The following is a 13,587-nucleotide window of genomic DNA, read 5'->3' as shown; positions in this document are numbered from 1 at the left end:
AAAACACTTAATTTAAAATGTTGTGCTGGCCAACTTCATTGGGTTGCCTTATAGATGCCACAGCATACTTATGACTAGTGAACCACAATTCTTTTTTAATCCCATTAATATAAATAGTCACAGCATAATTATTTTTATATTGTCATAGGTTCAGAGGGCCAAGAACAGTGTCATCCGCGAAGAGCTCCAACTCCCCACTGTGCCGGAGTTCATAAGCCGACGACACATCAAATTTTTTGATGGGTTGAAGACCTGCTCTAACCCCCTGTTTTGTGATATTACCCCTCCATCAAGACCTGGGAGGTGGTAGTGCACTGTCCCCTTAGTTGACGTCCTCGGCAAGGGAAGGACTTTTGACTCTACAGTCTATTAAGTGGTTACACTCACACCTAACCAGCGGAACGTCCCTCCCTGTTTCAATAATCCACTGGCGTTAGCTACATGTCATTAACTGCCTCAATTGGTCCCTGCAACTAACCTTACAATGTCATAAGGCAATCCAAGACAGTAGTATGCTAGTATACACTTGTCATTTGTATGTATCTATCATAAAAATTTATAATAAAGGAGGAAAAAAAAATATATATATATAAAAATTTCTGCATTACGTACTAAACTTAAACATAATTTATTTTTTCCTTTTTTAGTATTTATTATTTCTCTCCTTACATATTTTTTAATTTCTTTGTATTATCTTATCGTTCTTTAAATTTGTTTATTTTTTTCATTATTTCAATTATTCAAATTTTCTCTCTTTTTTCTATCACATATAAAATTAAATTTAATTCAAAAGTATAAACATTTCAATGATATTACAAAATATATACATACATAAAACCCAACATGGTCGTCCCCATTTAAAATCTATTAATATTAAAAAGAAAAAAAAACTAACAAATTATATTTGATGATGAATCGTGCCCTTGGCATCTGCAAATGTGATCCGGTTTTGTGTTGTCTTTCCTTCTTTCTCTGAAGCTCTCTTACTTCTAAAGTCTTTATCCATTGACAATGTTACAATAGAAAGTTTTTAAACAATTCTGTTCCAATGGACCAATGCAGTGTTAAAATATCTTTTCTCAGGTTCAAGTTGGAAAGGCGTTAAATTAGTATAGAATATGGTATGATTCACGCTAGAGATAAAATACTGGAAGATGTTGATTGACCGTGTGGAAAGATGAAAGGAATATGGTCCGGGTGCGGTCAAAAAAACTCAAATAGTAGAATTATACTATTTTAATGAGCCAACGTTTCGCCCCACGTTGCAGTGCTTCGTCAGGGCTAAAAAAGATACAAACACATAGTTACATAAGGAAAACAAAAACATAAGTGTAAAATAACAGGGGTATAAAATGTAAAAAAGTAAGATATAATTAGAAAAATTAAAGGTAGTAAATAGTAAATGTAAAGGGTAATAGTAACAAATAGATAAGAAAAGAAATATTAAAGAAAATACAAATAAAGAGATGTAAAAAGAAAAAAGAAAAAAGAATACAAATTTCATACATAAGAATACAAATTTGTATTCTTTTTTCTTTTTACATCTCTTTATTTGTATTTTCTTTAATATTTCTTTTCTTATCTATTTGTTACTATTACCCTTTACATTTACTATTTACTACCTTTAATTTTTCTTATTATATCTTACTTTTTTACATTTTATACCCCTGTTATTTTACACTTATGTTTTTGTTTTCCTTATGTAACTATGTGTTTGTATCTTTTTTAGCCCTGACGAAGCCCTGCAACGTGGGGCGAAACGTTGGCTCATTAAAATAGTATAATTCTACTATTTGAGTTTTTTTGACCGCACCCGGACCATATTCCTTTCATAGAGATAAAATAATTCGAGGAATTGGTAAGGCATTGGTCATTTTTACCAACACGTAGGATGCCGCTCTTTCTAAACCAAAATATGATTTTAAAAAAGAATTTTGTGGACTTTGAATAGAAATTAAATTTTTTATTGTTTAAATTTGTAAATTCAGTACAGAATGAAATTGGCCTAAAGAGGCTGAAAAGCCCTAAGGTTGTATTAATAAATTTAAAGAAAATTTCATTATAATTATATTGAGAACTAACCTTTGATTTTTATGAATAAAATTCCCAATTTAGCAACATAGCACCGTAAAAAAGCTTTGATAGTTTAATAAAAAGCATAAGAGAAATTTTTTGTTTTCTGAAATAAATGCCACAAAAACAAAATAAACAGAACATGACACTCGATAGTAAAGCCAGAAGGAGCAGGTTTTTGTTGTCATTTTCCATTTAAAGACACTGACCCGACAGGAAGGACTGACTGAGTTGCGCAACATGACCTGCTGATGTGAGTTACCTCGTAGTGGCCGCTCGGAATCATGCTTACCGCAAGAGTCCGTATGATTCTGAGAAAGTGGATTATTCATTCAAAAGGCTGAAGGAATATCGTTTTTAGGATTCTGAAAAAGATTAGTAGCACTGTATATAGGAAAATTTCATTGATTCAATTTTGGGACGCTAAGCATCCCACAAGCATGTTTTTGTTGGATTTGTGTTAAGTTTATGTACAACATGATATTTTTAATAGAAGAAAAAAATAATCCATCAGATAGCATATAAAGTTTAAATAAAAACACTAAAATTGGAGATAAGAACAGATAAATATAGTGGAATAGGTGTATTTTTTTAAAAAATTGTAAATCATGAAATTGCATTTTTTTTTTTTAAATCATGAAATAATGGTTTTATTAAAAAAATTGTCCGTGAATAATTATGAAATCAAATAAATAATAATGTGATGAAACTAACAATTAATATTCATTTAAATAATTAACGATACAAGCTTAATTATTGCTGCCTCATACATTTTTTGTATCAGTATACATTTTTGGTCCAGAAACCCAAGTTGCTAAGGAGAACTAAGATGTTAGTAGACACCATATTTTCCTGTTATGGCACATATTAATCGGTTGTATAACACACATTGAATTTATCATAATCTTCAAGTACCATATTTATAAATTAAATGATAGAATTGATTTGGTTGAAATCGGATGTTTAATAAACAATTTTAAAATTTTGAATTTTGACTGCGCGATTTGGTACATTTTGATCTTTTTACGACACGAAAATCTGGTAGCTATTTACCTTGTGGACAATATTTTAAGAGCTCTGCTCTTTTCCATCGCTCTGGATGGTACTAAATCTACTTCTTTCCCATTGGACTGAGTGATTTTTATTTTACGGATCTAATGCTAAATGAAATTTTAAGACGAATACTCATCGGGTACTTTGACTTATGATCCGATCCTAAAACTGCAAAAAAGTTATTTAGATTTTAGACTATTTGCGCCGAAACAAATGTAAAGAATTAAAACTTTCGAGAAATCAATTTCCTCATAAGAATCCATAAATATGATTTGAGTTTTTTCAACCGTCTAAGAATACTCAAATTTTTTTTTAATCTCCAGCTGCCTGGTCTTCTAGCATTTCTTCCAACTTGTTAGGGGTAAGAAAAAAGTCTGTCAGTATGAGGCTTCAAAAAATACTAATTAAATTATAAATTTAATAATCCTTTAACTGGAAGATTCTTATGGTATTAACTGGATTTAGTGAATGACACAATTTCTTCCTTATTAAACTATAATAGTTTATTTCATATCATACAGCAACGTTTCTACAATGTATGACTATTAGAAAGTTTTTACTCAATAATGACATTAATATTATAATATATTAGCAAGTAAGACAAATAGGAGAAAATTATATGTCAAATATAGGTTTTTGTTATCAAGTAAATAATTTATAAATAGTTCTTTGAGTGTAAATGATATATTAATGTTGTTATAAGCACATGTTTATGGTTTTGTTGAATTTGTTTTTTAGCAGCCTGAAGATGGGGGAAATCTCCCGAAACGTTGCTGTATGATATGAAATAAACTATTATAGTTTAATAAAGAAGAAATTGTGTCATTCACTAAATCCAGTTAATTAAATTATGATTACGAATTATAATGAGAAATTGGACTCAGAAACAATATCGCTCTTAAAGTTTCATCGATTTTCCGCAACGTTTGCAAGTAAATCTTAAAAAAAAACTACAAAAAAAAAACTTTTTGCAGTTTTGATGATTCATGCCTTGAGGAAGCGTCCGATCAAAACAGTGTCAGATTTGAATTTATCCTAAATTTAATTTTCTATAAGAACTCGTGAATAATTTTTAAAGCCTATTTCATAGGAAATTTAAGAATCAGAAAATTAATATCCTCAAACACATAGACAACAAGTAACAGTTTCGACCCAGCCAAGATCACATCAAAATTCGAAATGGAAGGTTAGGGAGTAAGCCTGTCCTAATACTTCTATTAATCATTAGATTTTTTTTAATCTCCAGCTTCCTTTTAAATGGATTAAGGTAATATAAAGAACTTCCTCTGAATAGGTCTTACTAGCATCTCTTCCAACTTTTCAGGTTGAAAAGAACAAAAAAAATCTTACGTTTAACCGAACATATTTCAAGTTTCGATTTTTTCATAATAATGAAGAGCTTTTGTTAAGGATCAAGGGCTGATTCTTTCCTGTCTTCATTCATTGCTAGGACCTGACAGATTAGGTTAGAAAGAAGCTTTTCATTCAGAAAAATCCTCTTTTCAAATTTCATAGACACAACGCTTTTATAGGAATCCCTTCAATTGAGTTTAAAGAAAAATTCCACCGCTTACTGTGCCCGAAACCTTGTGGGGTCATGCTGTGGTGCGAATCTCGTCTACCTTAGACATTAGACTCCAAAGCCAAATTCATGATGTACGTATATTTTAATTTTTTATTTTATTTAAAAAAAAATATTTATTGCTATTTACAACTGTATTTACATAAAAATACATTAAGCAAATTTGAAGATGAAAATGGAGAGATACAGGGATGTTGAGAAACTACCTGTTGGTAGTTAGATAGCACTCTAATCATATTTCTACACTATAAGGTCTCTAGGCCATCTTCTTTCTTATTTTAAATCGAGCGAAACTAAAATTAATATTAATAAAGTCGATGACTTAACGTGTTTTGATATCCTGACAATATTATGTTTAATAATATACATAAAATTAAATAATTTAACCAAACGATATTGGAATAAATTAAATTATATATTACCACATACACAAACGTACACCCTCTTTCTAGTGCCTCTTTGGAAAGGTATGCCTTTAAGCCATTCACACAAATTTCCTTCATATCAGGTCTTCACTCTAGTCCAATTTTTCAATACTTCTTGAAATTGTGAAACAAAACGTTATTTAATCGATGGAATTAAAAAATAAATATATCTTCATCACCGAAAGAAGGGGTTCGCTTAAAAACTTACTCTAGAAAACATTTTGAGTTAATGTTTGTAACTGATATAACACGAAGTCATGATTTTACTGTTGAAAACGCCAACTAATAACTGCTCGAGAAATTTCTTTGAAGACAAAGACAATTATTTCTCTCTTACAAATACTAAAAAATATTTATTCAAAGTATCCGTAAATAAAGTTAATTTTCAGTGACTTTATTGAAAATATTCTGAGGGTTAAATGGGGATACAATTCATGAAAAACTGAGGGATAAACTGAGAAATCAGTCATTGACCTTCGTTTAATGGATAGTTGGGAAAGAAAAACCACAGAAAGCGATATTGAAATACTTTCATTTTGTTTTGTTTTTTCCACCTCTGCACCATTGTGGGCCAGTCCGTCATATTCTAATGATTCTAGACTTATTACCCTGGAACGATTCAAACAATGTTTGGTTTGTCAGTTTCTATATCATGTTTATTAATTTGTAGTGCGATATTTGCAACATATTAAGATATGATATCGACAAGAGTCGATAGATATGTTCATGCACTGTCCCAGACAAACAGTAAGTTCTCATAGATTCGATAATAAATGGAACAGACACTCTAGTACATCCAATTCGTATCATAGAATCATGGAGAGGCGTTTTAGCGGAACAATCAAAGGCAAGGTTCATTGCCTTATGCAGGAGCGGTCCTTGACCCATGTCGCTTTTATAGCATGGCAATAAACTAATTTAAAAATAAAAGGGAAACGTTACTTCTAGAAATATATTCAAATACATGCACAACCCATATAGAGTTAAAAATGTATAGTACCTATTACTTCTTATCATAAGATTATCCATTTTTTAAAAAATCAAATAGACATTTTATGCTATAAGATACAGAAAATGAATCTGGAAGAAATTCGAAATCCATTCATAATACTACTTACATTATAAAACATTATAATGAACCCTTCACCCGTTATACACCGTAAAATGTGTATACCATTTTAAAAAAATTAAAATGAATACCTTATTCCAAACATATCTTGGGATAGCTCAGTAAGTCAGAAAAAAGATGATATAGGATCCTTCAAAACGATGGTTGTGACAAGATGTCTGTAGAAGTATTAAAACGTATATTTTATTTTTATAGCATCTAAGAGGTATCGCAGTACATAAAATTAATTATTATTAAAATTCAACTTACTTCAAATTCCTTCGACTGTCTAGATTCAAGAGAATCCACCACACCTAAGTTCACAAAGAGAATAGTAACTGTTCACGTAGTAACAGAAATAATACAACCTATTATAATATCAATACAAATATTAGAGTGTGATTCCGGAATAAAGAGGAATTTTCAGGTCTCGGTTTCCTAAGACTAAAAATAAAATTAAATGTTTCTAGATAAGCTCTGTGCTTAAATACTATTAAACTAAATCTACTAATGAAATTTAAATTTTTTTCGCACCGATTATCGTGACCAAAAGATGTCATGGGAACGTGGCTATGAACAACCAGAACTATGTTAAAACATTCTTTCGATAATAACCTAATATTGAATTAATGTCAAATTATTACTAAAACTCAAGGATTTAAAAAAAAAAGTACATTCAAGTACATTTATTTTAATTTTATCATCCATCAAGCCGTGACAATGATAATTCAAAACTTACTAACCTGTTATTTTTCATTTATGGCCAGCTTATATGAAAGAAATGGAAATGAATGTGTTAGCTAAGATGACGTTTTAAACTTCGGGGCTGCCTAAACATTTTAGAATCCCCAAAGTCATTAAAATTCATCATTTTCTGTTTTTGTTTGAGGTGGACAAAGAAAGTCACCAACTAAGACACGAAAAGTAATTTGAATAATTTTAGTAACAATACTATACTGTAAAATACTGACGCAAAACAAAACGATGGAGTCTCTCCTACATTGTTCAATTTTGCCTGTAAGAAGGGGCCAGAGAAGCCATTAATGCCTGAACGGTGGTGGACAGGATTAGGCAAGTTTGGAAGTTTTATATATTTAATATAAAATACAGTGTCGTGGCCAGGAACGCATACGCACTTAAAGAAACCTGCAACAATAATCCTTAGAAAAGGAGTAAAAGTGAGCCTTCGAATAAATGTCTCAAAGACTAAGCATATGGCACTGGCCACAGAAAGAATAGGAGGGGTATCGATATCCTGAAAACACGAGTTGTGGCAGTAACATCGAGTAGGGAAACGTCCCATCTTTCATCTATATTAAATCGTTTTTGAACTTTAGATATCGGATAAGCGACAGAATTTAAAATGACAGGCAAAAGGAACTTCTACGTAAATATCCGTTTTTTCGCTTCACGAGCTGCTGATAAGAGGCATGAAAAACTTTGAGAGAAAGCACAAATTTATGGCGGTACTATGAAGCAGGCAGATGGTGAATACATAGCAGTTCCGAGGTTGAACCTATTCTCAGCAACTCTTCAGCTTTGGCTGAGACATGCGCGGCATGTCCAAACGATATCGGCAGGGAGTCCCGCGAAAGCGAGAGTAGAAGGCAAGTAGTAAAGAGAAAGAGCAACAAGCAGAAGTGGCGAAGGGGTGGGAAACGAGGTTCGTCAATTGGGAGTGAGGAAGTGTGATGCAACACGGAATAGTATCAGATGAAGGAAAATACTTCGTCAAGCCAGTTTGGCCAGTAGCGCTGTACAGTCAGTTACTGTTTGTAAGCTTTCAACTTATATCTGTATATACAGTAAAAACTTTTTTTCCCGATAGATGTATAAAAATAAAGTAAAGCAGTATTTTAATGTAAAAAATATTGTTTATTAGTAAAAAAAAAATCCATTATAATTAATTCATAATTAAGTAAAATAATGTTGTAGTTTAGATAAATACATACGTTTACAGGAGATCACCTGGGCCATTAAAATTAATAATCACATCGCTCAACAAGGGGGGGTTAACAACATCTTTTGAATCGCCACTGAACAATGATCGATCATCGATATTAATCAAACGCCTTTAATTAGTTGCGCAAAGAGGTTGTACTGTTCGCTAATGAGTAGCTCATTCAATTATGCTCAGAGATTTCGTTGGAAACTAGTTACGAAATTGCTAGGAACTGAATTAGGAAGAAGTCAAGAATGGAATATGAAGGATATATTATGCAAGCTTATAGAAATTAAAGCAACACCAACCTCTTCCGTTGAGAAATGAAATACGTCTTCTCAAAATCCTCTCAAGAGAATTAATTAATTACAGATTAGCATGAATATTTCACAAGCGATGAATATTTTGTTTAGTTTTTAAGATGTGCGGAAGGATTTAAAATGCTAAAAACATTACGATCTGTCATCTTCCAAAGCCATCTTAGAAACGATATTAACCCACTTAAAATGAGGTACTAAGAGTTTATATCTACATACTATATTTCATTTTATGGATTTTTCTTCAGAGGATTTATCTTATATGTCGTCGTCATCGTTCAGAGGTTTCTTCAGACTCTACTTAAGTTTCCTAGTAGGGGAAGAATCTTACCTCCATGGACACAAAGTAACAGATTAACTTATAGAAAAGGTTAGGGTTTAGGGAATTTATTAAATGCTATTCTGATAAAATAGTTCATTTTAGTTGTACACTTATTTATTACAGGAGATTAATAACATGATCAAGCAAGTAATTCCGAATAATTTTGTATAACAGACTAATTTTTCACCAACAATTAGCGTCTAAAATACAAACAAAAGTATCTGATGCTTCCATATCACTTAATCAAAAATAAACTTTCAGTTTGTTTTTCAGATTCATTTTCCTTTTGGGACCTGAAATTTGGATACTGGTAGTTTTTGCTCAAAGTGGAAAATTGAATTAACTTTCAAACATTTGGAAATATCAGACACACATCATAAAAAATTATTTTTAAAAATACGAAAAAATACTTTAAGAAAAACGGAAACAATACGCCGTATTTTGCTAATTCCGTATCTTTGCTAATTCTGGTCCGATTCAGAATATTAATTCTTGGTTTAGTTGAGAATTTAATTAACTTCAGGTTTTATTACATACAATCGTCCATAGATTACGCTTTTTGAGTTATGCACGCAATAAAATTACTTCTTATTACAGCTTTTTATCTTTTTTTATTATCGGAACTGTGCCATATATGAAATATTAAAAGGTTTTAAGTAGACTTTAGGCAAGTTTAATTACAATCTTTAGGCTCCTTTAGCAATAAAATAGTAGCGCTATTGCACACAGCCTCCGATTCGGGGCAAAAAAAAAAATAGGGGGCCGAAACCCTACTAAATAAAAAATGATCGTAGTTCTAGAGATAACCATAAAATACAAATACAGACTGAAAAATGGATAAAATGTGTCTTTTCTTCTCTGAAAGGCACAGTTCCATCGAACATTTGAACCGCTTACCAAACTTTCCGTACTAAGTAGCGGTATGAATGAAAATAATAAATTAAAACAAAAATAAATAATGTAGAATTTCTGACTGCTTGCCAGATTTGTAACTTCCCAGTTCCTTCAAATCAGAATGCTGCAGATGATCTCAGATATTATTGAATACTGACAATATAAATGTTAGTGATGCAACCATCATAGGCTTACCTGTCAGTCATGATGTTCTATACTACAAAAGACTTATACGTGTGAGTAAATCAGATATAGGAGAATCTTTCCGGATAGCACAACGAATCTTCATTCTATCGGAAGTGCCAAACTCAAGATACATCGGAGCACATCTTTCTCTTGCGTAAGCTTTGATGGTGTAGATACGTTAGAAGAAGGATATGAACTTCGTATGGGTCAAGTAGCATTAGTTTCTACATTATCAGAACTTCAGAAAGAGGAGTAAGTAATATTTCCATTTATAAATTAAAATTAAAATTGAAGTTCTGCTTGGAAGTTGTATGATTGAATATTAAAAACAAAAATGAAGACGTTTTAAGCCAACAAAATTAAAAAGCATAAGCAGAATGGCATTGAGGACATATTTTAATTGATTATAAGCTAGAAAAATCCTCGGTTTCTTTCCTCTTCGTATAGCAGGGACATAGGCTGCAAGGTTCATTTTGACCAGTAACCAACATTTTGGATCTATGTCCAAGGTAATAAATATAACTTTAACAAATAAAAAAATAATAATAATGTTCTATACAATCTTATCCATTTGAATTCATAGGATTTTGATGTGAAATTATAAATTCCGTTACTAACAACTCGGATATTCAAAACGTGCCCATTACTCAGAAAAAAAAATTAAATACTTCACTTTAGACTGAATATAAGCGCCATAAATAATATTCATAATATAATATTATAAAAAAAAGAACTCTCAACACTACATTCCGAATTCTTGATAATTGCAAAAAATACAAAGTTTGATAAAATTATAAATACATTTTCGTTCTATTTTTTATGAGAATTCAAAATTTTGAACTTCATTACTTTAAAAAATTAACTCGACAATACAAAATATTACTCTATAAAATAATTTTGATAAAACTTTATAAAGTCTCAATACATGGTGTTCATAAAATTCTAATTTCAAAAAATATAATATTATCTTACTCAAAGTTCTACTACCGGGAGAACACCCCATGTACGTAAGAGGAAGGTTTTCATTAAATACACAAATATTCCTGCTATATTTTTCGTTTCTTTTGGATAACTCTTTCACTAATATATTTTTTTAAAAAATTTTCCGATAGTTTTTTAAGAATAGTCAGTTCTTCTTTATTTGGATTTAAGTTCTTTACAAATTGAGTATCCTTCGAGGAGTAACGAATAGGAATGAAATATTCAGCTTGCAATATTTGGCATAATGAAACTCAGAAAAATGAGAGTTGTGGCACTTGTCTTTGAAAAGAGTGTGCATTTTACGAATATTGAAATCGGCAGTCAAGTACTTAGTTTCATTTTAATATGTTCATGTACAATATGTAAATGTACATATATCAATGTGATATTTTATATTATTTCAAGTTAACAGGCTGGGGAGATGTTATTTAAAGTGGACAGAGAAAAGTGGAATGAGCAAACAGGAAGTTAACTTGGTATGAAGTTCACTTTGGAGCTGGCTCCTACCGGTTAATTTTGTTTTAGGAGCATCAAAAATCCACCGACTTACAAACTTTCTAAAATTAACGATTTCACCCATTAAAAACAATGGTTTGATTCCCTTCCATTAGACTGTTATCATCAAACTTGTATTGAACATAATATTTAATATTAACTGAATATTATTATTTGGCCTGTTCTTTGTAATTTAAGTTAATGCAAACCCCCTAAAACGAATAAAACTGCATGTTTTATAAGACAAAAATGTCTGCTTGTTGGAGCTGGGAAAAATAATATAAACTACATTATTATTAAAAATAACAATTTAAATTAAAAATATTATTAACTGTATTATGACAATAATTAAAAATAATATTAACTATATTATTATTAAAAATATTAACTGTATTATATTAAAAATAAAATTAATATTTGGCCTGTTCTTTTTAATGTATCCTCAAACAAAAAATCATTTCATTATAAAATGGCCAAGTAACTCCATTGTACTCTATTAAAATTAAATTTCATAAAATTGTATGTAATATTCTTTTATTATATGATTATTATTTTTTTTTAATGTAGGCATTAACATAAATGGAAAAAGGCTGAGCAACCTACGTTTTGCAGACGATATGCTACTCTTTGCAAAAGACATGAAACACTGAGGGAAATGATGAAGCCGCTTCTAACATTATGTGATGAAATTTTATCTTTATCCAAACTACCAGAAGACGAAACTTATGACAAGTGGTGTAAAAGAGGAATGTAAAATTAACAACCACATTTTAGCATAAGCTGAGAAGTATAACTATTTGGGTCAGTTAATATCATTCACGGAAAGAGGAGCAAAGGAGGTTCAGAGGAGATTGGCACTCGGCTGGAATAAGTTTTGGTCCCTCAGGCATGTCATGAAACGAAAAATAATTATTGACCTTAAAAGGTTAATCCAGTGGTCACTGACTATAGCTCAGGAGAGGAAAATGCAGGTGTGGCAAAATAATAGTGGAAGAAGTATTGTGAATGTGAGGAAAAGAGATCGAATAAAAAATGCTTGGATCCAGAAAGAAACAGGACCCACTGACACACTGAAGATGACAAGATTGAGAAAATGGAAATGGGCAGGGTATGTCCTTTGGTGCGAAGATGACAGATGGTCAAATATTGCCACAGAATGGACTCCATACGACCTTCAAAGAAGAAGAGGACGTCAAAAGATAAGATGGAGCGATGTGTTCAAGAGGATGGCAGGACCCCTCTGGTGGAGAGCTGCTAGGGGACAGGGGTGTCTCGAAGGAGAAGTGGAAAGAGCTTCCTTCTCAATAGGACTGATCACCCCGGGAAGTGCTGACTATTAGTCCCAAAAGGGAAGGCCTAAGCAAGAAAGAACGGAGAAAGATGGAAAGAAAAGTGAAACAGAAGTTAATGTTTTGTCAATTAATACATATATTTCTATCTTTTTTAAATGTAAATATTTATATTTTATTTATTATAATTTAAATTTCACATAAATAAAAAGCAATTTCATTACAATTCGTACCAAATAAGAACGGATTTGAATAATTATTAGGACAGCTGTTGGCATCATTGTTCATCATTTTAATTGAAATAATATTAATTTATTCTTTACTATTATTTATTTTTATGGAAGTATTATAAGGAAATATATAAAGATATAAATTATATTTTTATTTTTTAAAAAAAGGAACATGATTTTAATTGTAAACTATTAGATGCAAAAAAAAAAATCAATTTAAAAACAAAGGTTTCTCTAATTCCTAGAATATATTTTGAACTTAAAGTACCTGAAACAGAAACAAAAATAAAAAAAAAACAGAAATTCACAATTTTTTGTTTTCATTCCCGACTTTACATTATCGCTTTAATAAAATTATAATCCGATCTTTGAGAAGCATAGTATTTCGATTCGTTTATTATCCTTTTGAGTACTTTTGTAACAATTTCAGTGACAGTTCAAGTAAATTTAGTTAACTGTCATTCTTTATTCGAATGTCAATTTCTTTTCATTAATTTTAATTAAGGAAATGACAACTAACACTAAATGGGTATGAATTATGTGGTCTATTGGCTACATAGCGTATCGTTAAGTCCGGATATTAACTTGTTATATCATGATTTAACAGCTAACTATGCTAAGTATCCAATTTAATAGCAATGTGATTGTAATTAGATGGATAATTCGTGTCGAATCTTATTTATTAATGGA

The 13,587-nt window shown here is 30.8% G+C and overlaps 1 long non-coding RNA gene across 1 annotated transcript; it reads right to left on the bottom strand.

Moving 5' to 3' along the window:
- Window positions 1-6,279: 6,279 nt before the first annotated feature.
- Window positions 6,280-8,274, bottom strand: LOC136795437 (uncharacterized). Its single transcript, XR_010843044.1, has 3 exons — window positions 8,194-8,274; window positions 6,512-6,555; window positions 6,280-6,420 (listed from the first exon to the last, which is right to left on the bottom strand). It is a non-coding gene; the product is annotated as an uncharacterized lncRNA (long non-coding RNA).
- Between the last annotated feature and the right edge of the window lie 5,313 nt (window positions 8,275-13,587).

Source organism: Halyomorpha halys, unplaced genomic scaffold, assembly GCF_000696795.3.
Source record: "Halyomorpha halys isolate HHAL.00 unplaced genomic scaffold, Hhal_1.1 Scaffold1017.1, whole genome shotgun sequence".
In the NCBI taxonomy this organism is placed as follows: domain Eukaryota; kingdom Metazoa; phylum Arthropoda; class Insecta; order Hemiptera; family Pentatomidae; genus Halyomorpha; species Halyomorpha halys.
Note: the sequence above shows the minus strand (reverse complement) of the source record. Positions and strands in the feature narration are given on the sequence as shown.